Source organism: Grampus griseus (genome assembly GCF_964374135.1).
Source record: "Grampus griseus genome assembly, chromosome: X".
Lineage (NCBI taxonomy): Eukaryota > Metazoa > Chordata > Mammalia > Artiodactyla > Delphinidae > Grampus > Grampus griseus.
Window position 1 is genome coordinate 72,694,333 of NC_138999.1, and position 14,361 is coordinate 72,708,693.

Below are 14,361 nucleotides of genomic sequence, written 5' to 3' on the forward strand. Positions count from 1 at the left end.
CTTAGTCTCTAAAATGGTAAGTGGTTCATATGAGTTCACTCCTTCTTTGGCTTAAATATTAGATCTTTAGGAGCATGTAAGCTCCATGAAGGCAGAGACTTTCTTGTTCATATCTCTATTGCCAGTGTCTAGAAGTGCCTGGTACTAAATCTTTACTGAATAAATAGGTGAATGAATGCGTGAATAACTGCTTGACTGAATGAATGACTAATACTAAGCCTCTATGCCTCAGGTTGATAAAGCCTTAACTTAGTAATCCAAGAGTTGTCCTTAGTCATTATATTTACTTTTTCTTATCTAATTCTCTCTTGAACCCATTCTAACTAGGCTTTTGTTCTCACCACTCTCCAAAAGACGTTTGGTTGAGATCACCAATAACTTTCATATTGCTCAATCCAATCATCAAATATTAGCTGTTATCATACTTAAAGTGTCTGTCAAGAGCATTTGATATTGATACAGTTGATCATTCCTTGCATTTTTGGTAAAATTTTTTAAAATTATTTTTGAATAAATTTCAAACAATTGAAAAGTTTACTTTCAAGCTTCTTCTCCCAGGTAAGATGGAGTAAACACATGCTTCCCTTTATCTCCTACTGAATTAAAATATAAAACGTGGACAGACTGCACAGAAAGCTGTTTGAGAGCTCTGAAAAGTAAACAACAACAAGAGGATCAGGGAAGAAAATCAGAAATCAAAGTACCAGTGAACCAGTGATTAAGTTTACCCTTTTTTACCCCGTCCAGTATTCCCTGGCCTGAAGTTGATATAACTTGAAACCCAAAAGTGAGAACTGGGAGTGCAGAGATAGAGAGCCATGAGAAATCCACTAGCTCTAGCTTGAGAGAGAAAAAGAGAATTCTTAAAGCTCAAAGAGAGTAAGGTAAAACACCATTTGTTTTTTTCTCTCTCTCATTTTCTTCATTCTTCATTGACCTAACCAAAACAAGTCTTTGTTAAAACAAAAATGTCAACATACTCCATAGGATATAAACAAGACCCAGAGTCTCAATGCATTACTCAAAATGTACAGGACACAAACCAAATTATTCAGCATATGAAGATCCATGAAAATCTCAGTGTACCTGGGAAAGGACAATCAACATGTGCTAATGATGAGATGAAGAAGATGTTGGAATTATCTAACAAGGACTTGAAAGTGTCTTTGACAAAAATGTTCAAATAAGCAATCATAACACTCCTGAATCCAATATTAAAATAAAGTATCATCAAAGAAATAGAATATACAAAGGAGAATCAAATGGAAATTTTAGAACTGAAGAACACAATAACCAAAACAATTACAAACCCACGAAAAACTCAGTTTCTGGATTCAATAGCAGAATAGAGATGACAGGGGAAGGAATCAGTGAACTTGATGTTAGACCAGTAGAAATTATCCAGTCTTAACAACAAAAAGAAAAAAGATTGAAAGAAATGAACAAAACCTTAGGGACCTGTGGAATAACAACAAAGTGTCTAAACTTTATATAATCCAAGTCTCAAAGGACGAGAAAAAGTTGATGGTGCTGAAAGAGTATTCAAAGAAATAATGGCTGAAAATGTCCCAAAGCTGAGTGGACTCCAAACAGGACAAACCCAAAGAAATCCAAGCCCAGTCACATTATAATCAAAGTGCTTAAAGCTAAACACAACTAACAATTGGAAACCAAATTTAAAAAAGAAGCAACAGTTACCCCAAAATGAAATATTTAAGTGTGTATCTAACAAAACATGTACAGAAGCTGAATTCTGAAAAATACAAAATGCTAATGAAATAACCCAAGAAGATCTAAAGAAACAAACATACTGTGTTATATGAATTAGAAGAATTGACAAAGTAAAGATGTCTATTTTCCTCAGAGATCTACAGATTCACAAATATCAATCAAAATCCCAGCAGGTTTTTTTATAGATATAGACATGGTGATATTAAAATAAAGGAGAATAGTTAATACCATTTTGAAAAAGAAAAAGTTGGAAAAATTACACTACCCAACTTTAGGACATACTAAAAAAGCTAAAGTAATCAGGTCTGTGTTGTGAAGGGTTAGATATACACAGATCTATGGAACCTAATAAGTAAGACAGATATATACCTACATAAATATGGCCATTTGATTATTTACAAATGTGTATAATTTCTTTGGAGAAAGGATAGACTTTTTAACAAATGTTGTTGGACTCTTTACTCATCGATATATGTAAAAATGAACCACAACTTAAATCTCACACTTTATGCAAAAACTAACCCAAAATAGATCATAGATATAAATGTAAGGCCCAAACAATAAAACTTCTGGGAAAACACATAGGAGAACATGGTTGTGAGCTGAAACTGGAAAAGAATTCTTAGAATTCACACCAAAGTGCAATCTATACAAGAAAAAGTTGATAAATTGGACTTCATCAAACTTAAGAACTTTTGCTCTGCCAAAGACACTTTGAGAAAACAAAAAGACCAGGTGACAATGGAGAGAAAATATCTGCAAATCACAAACCTTATAAAGGACTTGTTTTCACAATATATATATTTAAAACTATGAAACTCAGCAATAAGGAAACAATCACATTAAAAGATGGGCAAAAAACTTGAAAAGACACTTCACTGAAGAGATTATGACAAATGAGCATACGAAAGATGTTTAACAATATTAGCTACCACACAAAGGCAAATTAACACCACAATGAGGTATCACTACACATATAATAGACCAGCTGAAATAAAAAATAGTGATAATACCAACTGCCGGCAAGGATGGGGAGAAACTGATTAGAGGGTCCAGGTTATGACAGCCTGAACTCCTTTATAAAGTTTTCCATCAGCACTTCATCTAATGTTTCACCCACTGATGATTACTGCCTGGATCTGTTACTTCATTAAAGGTTGTTCCATAGTTACTATATTTCTTGTGAAAAAAGAACTTTCCCTCATCAACCTAGATTTATTTGGTTGTAATAAAATAGTGTGTACAGGAAAAGCAGAATAAAATACTGAGTTATTTTCTTTTAATTGTTAATTGTCAGAGAAAGGAGTTGATGTTTTCTTTATTTCAAATGGTATCCAATGAGGTTTATCTTTGGTGGGCATAGGGGGGTGACCTCTATTTCTCTTCCAGTATCCTTAATAAACTCATGATTTTTTTACATATTCAATGTGTTTCAATCACTTAATAATCATGCAGTTACTATTATTTTTTGATGCTCCTGTATATTTTTTTAACATCTTTATTGGAGTATAATTGTTTAACAATGGTGTGTTAGTTTCTGCTTTATAACAAAGTGAATCAGCTATATGTGTACATATATCCCTATATCACCTCCCTCTTGCACCTGCCTCCCACCTTCCCTATCCCACCCCTCTTGGTGGTCACAAAGCAAAGAGCTGATCACCCTTTGCTATGTGGCTGCTTCCCACTAGCTATCTATTTTACATTTAATAGTGTATATATGTCCATGCCACTCTCTCACTTCTTCCCAGCTTATCCTTCCCCCTCCCCGTGTCCACAAGTCCATTCTCCATCTCTGCGTCTTTATTCCTGTCCTGCGCCTAGGTTCTTCAGAAAAAAAAATTGTTTTTAGATTCCATATATATGTGTTAGCATACAGTATTTGTTTTTCTCTTTCTGACATACTTCACTCTGTATGACAGACTCTAGGTCCATCCACCTCACTACAAATAAATCAATTTTGTTTCTTTTTATGGCTGAATAATATTCCATTGTATACACGTGCCACATTCTCTTTATCCATTCATCTGTCGATGGACACTTAGGTTGCTTCCATGTCCTGGCTATTGTAAATAGAGCTGCAATGAACATTGTGGTACATGACTCTTCTTGAATTATGTTTCTCTCTGGTATATGCCCAGTAGTGGGATTGCTGGGTTGTATGGTAGCTCTATTTTTAGTTTTTTAAGGAACCTTCATACTGTTTTCCATAGTGGCTGTATCAATTTACATTCCCACCAAAAGTGCAAAAGGGTTCCCTTTTCTCCACACCCTCTCCAGCATTTATTGTTTGAAGAAATTTTTATGATGGCCATTCTGACCGGTGTAAGGTGAACACTCATTGTAATTTTGATTTGCATTTCTCAGATGATTAGTGACGTTGAGCATCTTTTCATGTGTTTGTTGGCAATCTGTATATCTTCTTTGGAGAAATGTCTATTTAGGTCTTCTGCCCATTTTTGTATTGGGTTTTCTCTTTTCTTGATATTGTGCTGCATGAGCTGCTTGTAAGTTTTGGAGATTAATCTTTGTCAGTTGCTTCATTTGAAAATATTTTCTCCCATTCTGAGGGTTGTCTTTTCGTCTTCTTTACGCTTTCCTCTGCTGTGCAAAAGCTTTTAAGTTTCAGTAAGTCCCATTAGTTTATTTTTGTTTTTATTCCCATTTCTCTAGGAGGTGGGACAAAAAAGATCTTGCTGTGATGTATGTCATAGAGTGTTCAGCCTATGTTTTTCGCTAAGAGTTTGATAGTGTCTGGCCTTACATTTAGGTATTTAATCCATTTTGAGTTTATTTTTATATATGTTATTAGGGAGTGTTCTAATTTCACTCTTTTACATGTAACTGTCCAGTTTTCCCAGCACCACTTATTGAAGAGGCTGTCTTTTCTCCAGTGTATATTCTTGCCCCCTTTATCAAAAACAAGGTGGCCATATGTGCGTGAGTTTATCTCCAGGCTTTCTATCCTGTTCCACTGATCTATATTTCTGTTTTTGTGCCAGTACCATACTGTCTTGATGACTGTACCTTGTAGTATAATCTGAAGACCAGGAGCCTGATTCCTCCAGCTCCATTTTTCTTTCTCAGTATTGCTTTGGCTATTCGGGGTATTTTGTGTTTCCATACAAATTATGAATTTTTTTGTTCTAGTTCTGTGGAAAATGCCATTGGTAGTTTGCTAGGGATTGCCTTGAATATGTAGATTGCTTTGGGTAGTATAGTCATTTACAAAATGTTGATTCTTCCCATCCAAGAATATGGTACATCTCTCCATCTATTTGGATCATCTTTAATTTCTTTCATCAGTGTCTTATAATTTTCTGCACACAGGTGTTTTATCTCCTTAGGTAGGTTTATTCGTAGATATTTTTTTTTCTTACAATGGTAAATAGGAGTATTTTCGTAATTTCACTTTCAGATTTTTCATCATTAGTGTATAGGAATGCCAGAGATTTCTGTGCATTAATTTTGTATCCTGCTACTTTACCAAATTCATTGATTAGCTCTAGTAGGTTTCTGGTAGAATCTTTAGGATTCTCTATGTACAGTATCATGTCATCTGTAAACAGTGACAGCATTACTTCTTTTCCGATTTGGATTCCTTTTATTTCTTTTTCTTCTCTGATTTCTGTGGCTAAAACTTCCAAAACTATGTTGAATAATAGTGGTGAGAATGGACAACCTTGTCTTGTCCCTGATCTTAGGGGAAATGGTTTCAGTTTTTAAACATTGAGAATGATATTGGCTGTGGGTTTGTCATATATGGCCTTTATTAGGTTGAGGTAAGTTCTCTCTATGCTTACTTTCTTCAGGATTTTTTATCATAAATGATGTTGAAGTTTGTTGGAAGTTTTTTCTACATCTATTGAGATGATCATATGGTTTTTATCCTTCAATTTGTTAATATGGTGTATCACATTGATTGATTTGTGTATATTGAAGAATCCTTGCATTCCTGGGATAAGCCACACTTGATCATAGTGTATGATCCTTTTAATGTGATGCTGGATTCTGTTTGCTAGTATTTTGTGAGGAGTTTTTCATCTGTGTTCCTCAGTGATATTGGCCTTTAGTATTCTTTCTTTGTGACATCTTTACCTTGTTTTGGTATCAGGGTGATGGTGGCCTCGTAGAATGAGTTTGGGAGTGTTCCTCCCTCTGCTATATTTTGGAAGAGTTTGAGAAGGATAGGTGTTAGCTCTTCTCTAAATATTTAATAGAATTCTCCTGTGAAGCCATCTCGCCCTGGGCTTTTGTTTTTTGGAAGATTTTTAATCACAGTCCCAATTTCAGTACTTGTGATTAGTGTGTTTATATTTTCTCTTTCTTCCTGGTTAGTCTCGGAAGGTTGTGCATTTCTAAGAATTTGTCCATTCCTTCCAGGTCATCCATTTTACTGGCATGTAGTTGCTTGTAGTAATCTCTCATGATCCTTTGTATTTCTGAAGTGTCAGTTTTTACTTCTCCTTTTTCGCTCCTAACTCTATTGATTTGAGTTTCTCCCTTTTTTTCTTGATGAGTATGGCTAATGGTTTATCAATTTCTTTTATCTCAAAGAACCAGCTTTTAGTTATATTGATCTTTGCTATTGTTTCCTTCATTTCTTTTTCTTTTATTTCTGATCTGAATTTTTTTATTTCTTTCCTTCTGCTAACTTTGGGGATTTTTTGTTCTTCTTTCTCTAATTGCTTTAGGTGTAAGATTAGGTTGTTTATTTGAGATGCTTATTGTGTCTTGAGGAAGGATTTTATTGCTATAAACTTCCCTCTTAGAACTGTTTTTGCTGCATCCCATAGGATTTGGGTTGTCGTGTTTTCATTGTCATTTGTTTCTAGGTATTTTTTGATTTCCTCTTTCATTTCTTCAGTGACTTCTTGGTTATTTAGTAGTGTACTGTTTAGCCTCCATGTACTTTTATTTTTTACATATTTTTTTCCTGTAGTTGATATCTAGTCTCACAGTGTTGTGGTCAGAAAAGATACTTGATGTGATTTCAATATTCTTAAATTTACCAAGGCTTGATTTGTGACCCAAGATATGATCTATCCTGGAAAATGTGCCATGGGCACTTGAGAAGAAAGTTTATTCTCTTGTTTTTGGGTGGAGTGTCTGATAAATATCAATTAATTTCATCTTGTTGAATGTGTCATTTAAATCTTGTGTTTCCTTATTTATTTTCATTTTGGATGATCTGTCCATTGGTGAAAGTGGAGTGTTAAAGTTCCCTACTTGATTGTGTTACTGTCGATTTCCCCTATTATGGCTGTTAGCATTTGCATTAAGTATTGAGGTGCTCCTATGTTGGCTGCATAAACATTTACAATTGTTGTACCTTCTTCTTCGGTTGATCCCTTGATCATTATGCAGTGTCCTTCTTTGTTTCTTGTAATAATCTTTATTTTAAAGTCTATGTTGTCTGATATGAGAATTGCTACTCCAGTTTTCTTTTGATTTCCATTGGCATGGAGTGTCTTTTTCCATCCTCTCAATTTCATGCTGTATGTGTCCCTAGGTCTGAAGTGGGTCTCTTTTAGACAGCATATATACAGGTCTTGTTTTTGTATCCATTCAGCCAGTCTATGTCTTTTGGTTGGAGCATTTAATCCACTTACATTTAAATTAGTTATCGATATGTATGTTCCTATTAACATTTTCTAAATTGTTTTGGGTTTGTTATTGTAGGTCTTTTCCTTCTCTTGTGTTTCCTGCCTAGAGAAGTTCCTTTAGCATTTGTTGTAAAGCTGGTTTGCTGGTGCTGAATTCTCTTAGCTTTTGCTTGTCTGTAAAGGTTTTGATTTCTCCGTCGAATCTGAATGAGATCCTTTCTGGGTAGAAGAGTCTTGGTTGTAGATTTTTCCCTTTCATCCCTTTAAATATGTTCTGCCACTCCCTTCTGGCTTGCAGAGTTTCTGATGAAAGATCAGCTGTTAACCTTATGGGGTTCCCTTGTATGTTATTTGTTGTTCTTCCCTTGGTGCTTTTAATATTTTTCTTTGTATTTAATTTTTGATAGTGTGATTAATATGTGTCTTCGTGTGTTTCTCCTTGGATTTATCCTGTATGGGAGTCTCTGTGCTTCCTGGACTTGACTATTTCCTTTTCCATGTTAGAGAAGTTTTCAACTATAATCCCTTCAAATATTTTCTCAGTCCCTTTCTTTCTCTCTTCTGCTGGGATCCCTATAATTCTCATGTTTATGCACTTAATGTTGTCCCAGAAGTCTCTGAGACCATCCTCAATTCTTTTCATTCTTTTTTCTTTATTCTGCTCTGTGGTGGTTATTTCCACTATTTTATCTTCCAGGTCACTTACCCATTCTTCTGCCTCAGTTATTGTGCTATTGATTCCTTCCAGAGAATTTTCAATTTCATTTATTTTGTTCTTTATCATTGTTTGTTTGCTCTTTAATTCTTCTAGGTCCTTGTTAAACGTTTCTTGTATTTTCTCCATTGTATGCACAAGATTTTGGATCATCTTTACTATCATTACTCTGAATTCTTTTTCAGATAGACTGCCTATTTCCTCTTCATTTGTTTGGTCTGGTGGGTTTTTACCTTGCTCCTTCATCTGCTGTGTTTTTCTCTGTCTTCTCATTTTGCTTAACTTATTGTGTTTGGGGTCTCCTTTTTGCAGGTTGCAGGTTCGTAGTTCCTGTTGTTTTTGATGTCTGCCCCCAGTGGCTAAGGTTGGTTCAGTGGGTTGTGTAGGCTTCCTGGTGGAGGGGACTAGTGCCTGTGTTCTGGGAGATGAGGTTGGATCTTGTCTCTCTGGTGGGCAGGACCACATCTGGTGGTATGTTTTGGGGTGTCTGTGACCTTATTATGATTTTAGGCAGCCTTTTTGCTAATGAGTGAGGTTGTGTTCTTGTCTTACTAGTTGTTTGGCATAAGGTGTCCAGCACTGTAGCTTGCTGGTCACTGAGTGGAGCTGGGTCTTAGCGTTGAGATGGAGATCTCTGGGAAAGTTTCGCCATTTGATATTATGTGGAGCAGGGAGGTCTCTGGTGGACCAGTTTCCTGAACTCGGCTCTCCCACCTCAGAGGCACAGACCTGACACCTGGCCGGAGCACCAAGACTTTGTCAGCCACACGGCTGCTAGTGTTGGAGGGTCTCCTGCAGAGGCGGGGGGTGGCTGTGGCTTACCATGGGGACAAGGACATTGGCAGCAGAATTTCTGGGATGTACTCTTGGCGTGAGCCCTCCCAGAGTCTGCCATTAGCCCTCTCTGACCTAGGTTTTTGTCTTATGGGGTAAAATTTTCAACATGTAGTTAAAGCTGGTCTTCCTAAAGCTGGGCCGCCTTCAGCAGCAACTTTTTCCAGCCCCTCTTGCTCTTGTGTACTTTTGACATGATCTCACTGTCTTTGATGGTTGTTTTGCTCATTGACACAACAATATAACACAATTTCATCTTGTTTATTTCCTATCTCAAACCTGGAATTAGCTATTACCCCCAGTAAGTCCTCATACTTTTTCTGTGGAATAGTATTTAGAGAACTTTTTGTGCATCATTTTGTGTATTTTTATCATAGACTAAAGGAAAAATATTTGTAGTCAATGTTGATTTAAGCTAGCTTTATTATAATGTTACTTAAACATAAATAACAGTAGAGCTATGTATAAATAAATATCATAGGCTTATGGTGCTTATACAATTAGAAAACCAAAACAATAAACAACAAAACTAATAAATTAACAGCATTAATGCTATGCATTATATTGTTTTCCTGAAAGTAAATTACATTTCATAACATGAATATGACTCCACAATAGCATATTGAGCAAAGCTTATCTTATTGTATACTATGGGATGACTCACTTGCCCCACCACTTTATTCCAACTACCAAGAAATTATACTATGTACAGCACACCTGGTATATGACCAGACCATACAATTTACAAAGTCTGACTCCTTCATTTCATATCAACCTAAAATAATTAAAGTGGTACTCTCTGGTGTTGATGTGCTTGTAAATACAAAAACAAATGTGAGTGTTGCTAATGTATGACAGTGTTCAGTTACAAAGCAGTCTTCCAGATGATTCTGAATATGCTTATGTTAATTTATTTTAGATTATTTCCTTGGGAGATGGCCAGGTGCTGGTTAAAGCAAGAAGTCTAAGAGTTTTCAGAGAACAGGTTGAAGTTAAAGGGAATATATCTGATGACAAACTGTGACTTCGGAAGTACATGAGGAAGGAGGGACAGCAACATGTGGTTTCTAAATGTACCATAGCAAAACACTATTAGTTAGCCAAGACTATCAAGGGAAGTAGAGGGAGTGAAGTGAGCAAGCTACAAAACAAAGCAAGCTACAAACTACAAAGAGTTTATAGCACCTAACTAATATTGGTCTTGGGGCTATAGGGTCTCTGTCACAACTATTCAATCTGCAGCTGTAGCCCCAGTGCAGCCATAAACAGTATGTACACAAATGAGCATGGCTGTGCTCCGTAGAACTTTATTTATGGGCACTGACATTTGAATTTTGTCATTTTAAAGTGTCTTGAAAAATTATTTTTCTTTGAATGTTTAAAAACTATTTAAAAATGTAAAAAACATTCTTAGTCTCAGGCCATTAAAAACGCTGAAGCATGACTATAAAAGCAACACTTACTAATTAAAATAATAGCACAAACAGCCATCCTTAACATAGTAGTTAATTTACCCTTCAAATAAATATTGACCAAATATCTAAAAGATGTATGTTGGATCGTCTTCCACATGGTTGCCCAGCTGGGAGTCTTACAAGTCTCCTTCATTCCTTGCCTGAATATCATCCTTGACTTCCAGTGGGAATTGACAGTAATGTTTAAGCAGGGGAATGAGGTATCAGTTTTGTTTGGTTTGTTATGCAAAGTGATCTTTGTGGTGGTGTAGACTCTACACAGTAAAAGATATCAAGTGGAGTAAAGAGAGACTTGTAGCCGAGAAATGAGTTAGGAGGCTATTGCACAGACCTATTTGCTGAGGACCTCAACTGAAATGAAATTGAAGTCAGGAAGCTTTATTTGAGATATTTTTCTGATCTGGTGATTTTTGATTTCAGGATTTGATGGCAAATGGACCAGATGAACAAGTTAGGAAGGTGTTGCAGTAATCCAGGTAAGAAGGGATATGAACCCAAATAGGGTAATGATATTAGGAATGGAAAAAATTGGATGAATTACACAGATATTAAGGAAGTAGAAGTCTCAGGACAATTTGATGGAAGAGGTGTTTGGAGAAAGAGAGAAGAGCAAGGATGATCTTCAGGTTTTAAAAATTATCTACCACAATGTACTGTTCACAAAGGTTTTTAATGTAGAAACCCCACATCTTTCTCAGATTTTTCCATGTCGCCTATTGGAATTGTCACTGGGAGAAGACCTTTCAAATAGTATTTGCCAGGGTATCCAATGCAGAAACACAGCATGGATGGGAATATACTCATAAAAATACCTTTCTTCATCTAGGAGGGAAAATAAAAGTGTAAACAAGTAATACCTACAGGGGTCAGCAAACTATTGTGCACAGGCCAAATCTGGACGGCTGCCTGTATTTTTAATGGCCTGAGACTAAGAATGTTTTTTACATTTTTAAATAGTTTTTAAACATTCAAAGAAAAATAATTTTTCAAGACACTTTAAAATGACAAAATTCAAATGTCAGTGCCCATAAATAAAGTTCTACGGAGCACAGCCATGCTCATTTGTGTACATACTGTTTATGGCTGCACTGGGGCTACAGCTGCAGATTGAATAGTTGTGACAGAGACCCTATAGCCCTCAAAGCCTAAAATATTTACTACTTGGCTCTGTACGTAGACAGTTTGCAGACTCCCGGTCTTCTATAAGCCAGATACTGTTCCAGGGCTTTCACACCGTGTCTCTTACTTTTCTCAAAACCTTTAGTGGTATATTAGGTTATAGAGACATGGAGAAAATAGCTGATGGAGAAAAATAACGTTTTATTTGTAAAATATTCAAATTATTTAGGCAAAGGTAATGTTACTTTTTCTTTTTCTTTTTTTTAAGGATCATACCCTTTCCCTCCTTAAACTCTGCTATTCATTCCAAATGCTCATAGTACTAAAGCTAAATTTCCAGAACATAAGGCCCTTTGCAAATGCAACCTTTTAGTCACATCGCATCACTCTTTTCCCCACCTTTCACCACTGAATTTCTCACTGTTCTCCCATTTTGTTCAGACACAAGCTGAAAGTGACACATTCAAGATATTTAATATTCACTTCATTTAGGTCCTTTGTCCACCTTTCCCTTCTATGCTTTTCTTCACTTTACTTTCTTCATCGAATTGTCTACCATTACGAAATATAAAAGAAATGAAGGAGGGAAACTGCAAAACACACAAGGGTTTCATTTGGGGAGGTAAACCTCTTATCACTCTGGTCAGCCTAATTGGTCAAATCCTCGAGGGTAGGGCCGATTTTTTCTTAACGGTATCCAACATCTATGAGAGGTTCAGTGAGTGGCCATTCAGATATTAATTCTCCCCCTCCCCCTCTTCCTCTCCTTTGAGAAACCTGGAAAATAGAAAATCTTCCCACGGAAACTCCTCAGGGTCGCGCCAAGATCGAGGCTTGCGCACTGGGTCTCGGCCGGTGGCACAGCCCCGGCTTGCAAGTCCGCGGGGTCTCCGGGCAGAAACCCAGCGCGGGCTTCTGGATCGACCGCGCGCGCGTGCGCGCTCCTCCCTCGGCCCCCTACCCTGCAGCAAGGGGAGCGTGACGTAATGCAACCTCAGCAAGTCAGCCGCTATATAAAGGAGGACTAGGCGACGCGCCTCCCAGACGCAGAGTAGCTTGTGATTGGCTCGAGCTGCGGAACCTCGGAAACCCGAATGTGAGGAGCTTACGGATCCACAGCTGCCGCCCCCCGCAGAAATCCGGAGCGCGGTCAGAAGCCAACTGGCGGTAGCGGCTGCAGGTAAGGAGACTCCTGAGGAGAAAGTAGAGGGACTCGGGTCCGCTGCGCTCAGTGTCGTTAGCGTGAGTTGAGGAGAGGCTCCCACCCAGCGTGTAGTGTAGGACGAAGGGAACAATGGAAGTGGCGTCTAGTCCCTAAGCGTTCCCTCCCCCTCGGGCAGACAGTGTTTCTCCTCAGCAGCAGCGGGTGGCTGGAGGAATTGAGAGAATTACTTCCCCCTCAGCCGATCCGTTCTTCCCCAAGGCCAGAGCCCCCGGGGGCGAGAGCCGTCGTGGAGGCCGTCGGTGGTTTAGGGTGACGGGAAAATGGCGGAAAACAAAACAGTGAAGTGAAGAATGCGGCGGCCCCCTGGCATTTTCTCTCGGCGACCCCCGCCCCGCAATATTCCTCTCGGTTGCACTGCCCCTACCTCGCCCCCGCCCCCCGCCTGCCGCGAATGGTAACCTTGGAACGCGCGAGGGATGGCGGCGTTTGCGAGAAGGTGGCACCGAATCGGGCATTTTAGGGGCTAGGGAGCCGTCAGAGCCTGGGGTGGGGGTGGGGGGCCGTGTGCGGCAACTGTCGCCTCCGTTAAAACACCACCATTTTGGTTCCCAGCCGCCGTCTCCCGTGTAGCGGGGCAGAGGTAGCAGGAGGAGGATGAGGGGTTGGGCAGCACGGCGTGGGTAGCAGCGGTGGCGACCGCTGCACCAAGTGCGGGAGGAGGGGTAAGGGTATTCTTGTTTCTTCGCTCTCTTGACTTTCCACTGCGAAGGTTCTCTTGTTTGGTTGAAGATCCAGGCAGATGGGTAATATATGGGAGGGCACATGTGTGCATTCTGCTCAAAATGATTGAAACTTGGCATGATCATGAGAAAGGGAGACTTCTGCGGGAAGAGGGCTGCGTCCAAAGCTGCAATACTGCTACTTGCCAGGGCTCCTTTGTCTCCTATCTCTGCTAATACTACTTTCACATTCTCTTGCTCTGCCGCCTTAGGATTTCTCTCCTGTCCTTCACCCTATTTACATTATTGAGAAGCTAGGTCCTGAGTGAACTATGTTTAGAGGAGACGAGGAGACAAATGAGAGTAAAATGTGGGGGTGGGGTTGTCTTGTTTTGATTTTTGTTTTGTGATTTCTGCTCCCCACATATTTATGGAAAGATGTTTACTTGAAGAGTGCTTGGTGGGTACCTCCATTCAATAAGGATGGGAGATACACTCTTGAGAAGACTGAGAAGCCTAGCTATCTATTGGCTGTTGAATCCTTAACACACTGCTGTTCTCATACCTCATTCATTATTGATCTTATTGAAACTTCCTATATGGGAAAAAGGTGCTCCAATTTATTTATTTGGTATTCTTGCAGTGTGATACTTCCCGTAGTAGTTGCACTGTGTGTTAAAATTTTTACACTTCATTGAGCACTAGTGCAGATTTTTCTCTATGAATTTGGCAAGGGTAACGCTTGCCCTTGGTTGGTTCTCTTTTACTTTCCAAAATAAGGTATTGCTAGTGATTATTAAAATATGCTTTAGGGAAGATTTTGGTTTAATCAGGTGGTCGAATTCTAAGTGAAATAACGTTGCTTATGTCGTTTTAGGTAGTTGTTTCTGTTGCAATCCCTTCGGTTGCTTTTTGGATTAGCAGTTTTGAGCATATGAACCCTTCCTAATCTCACCCTGAACATTAAAGTGTAAAGAAAAATTCTTAAGTCGTGTAA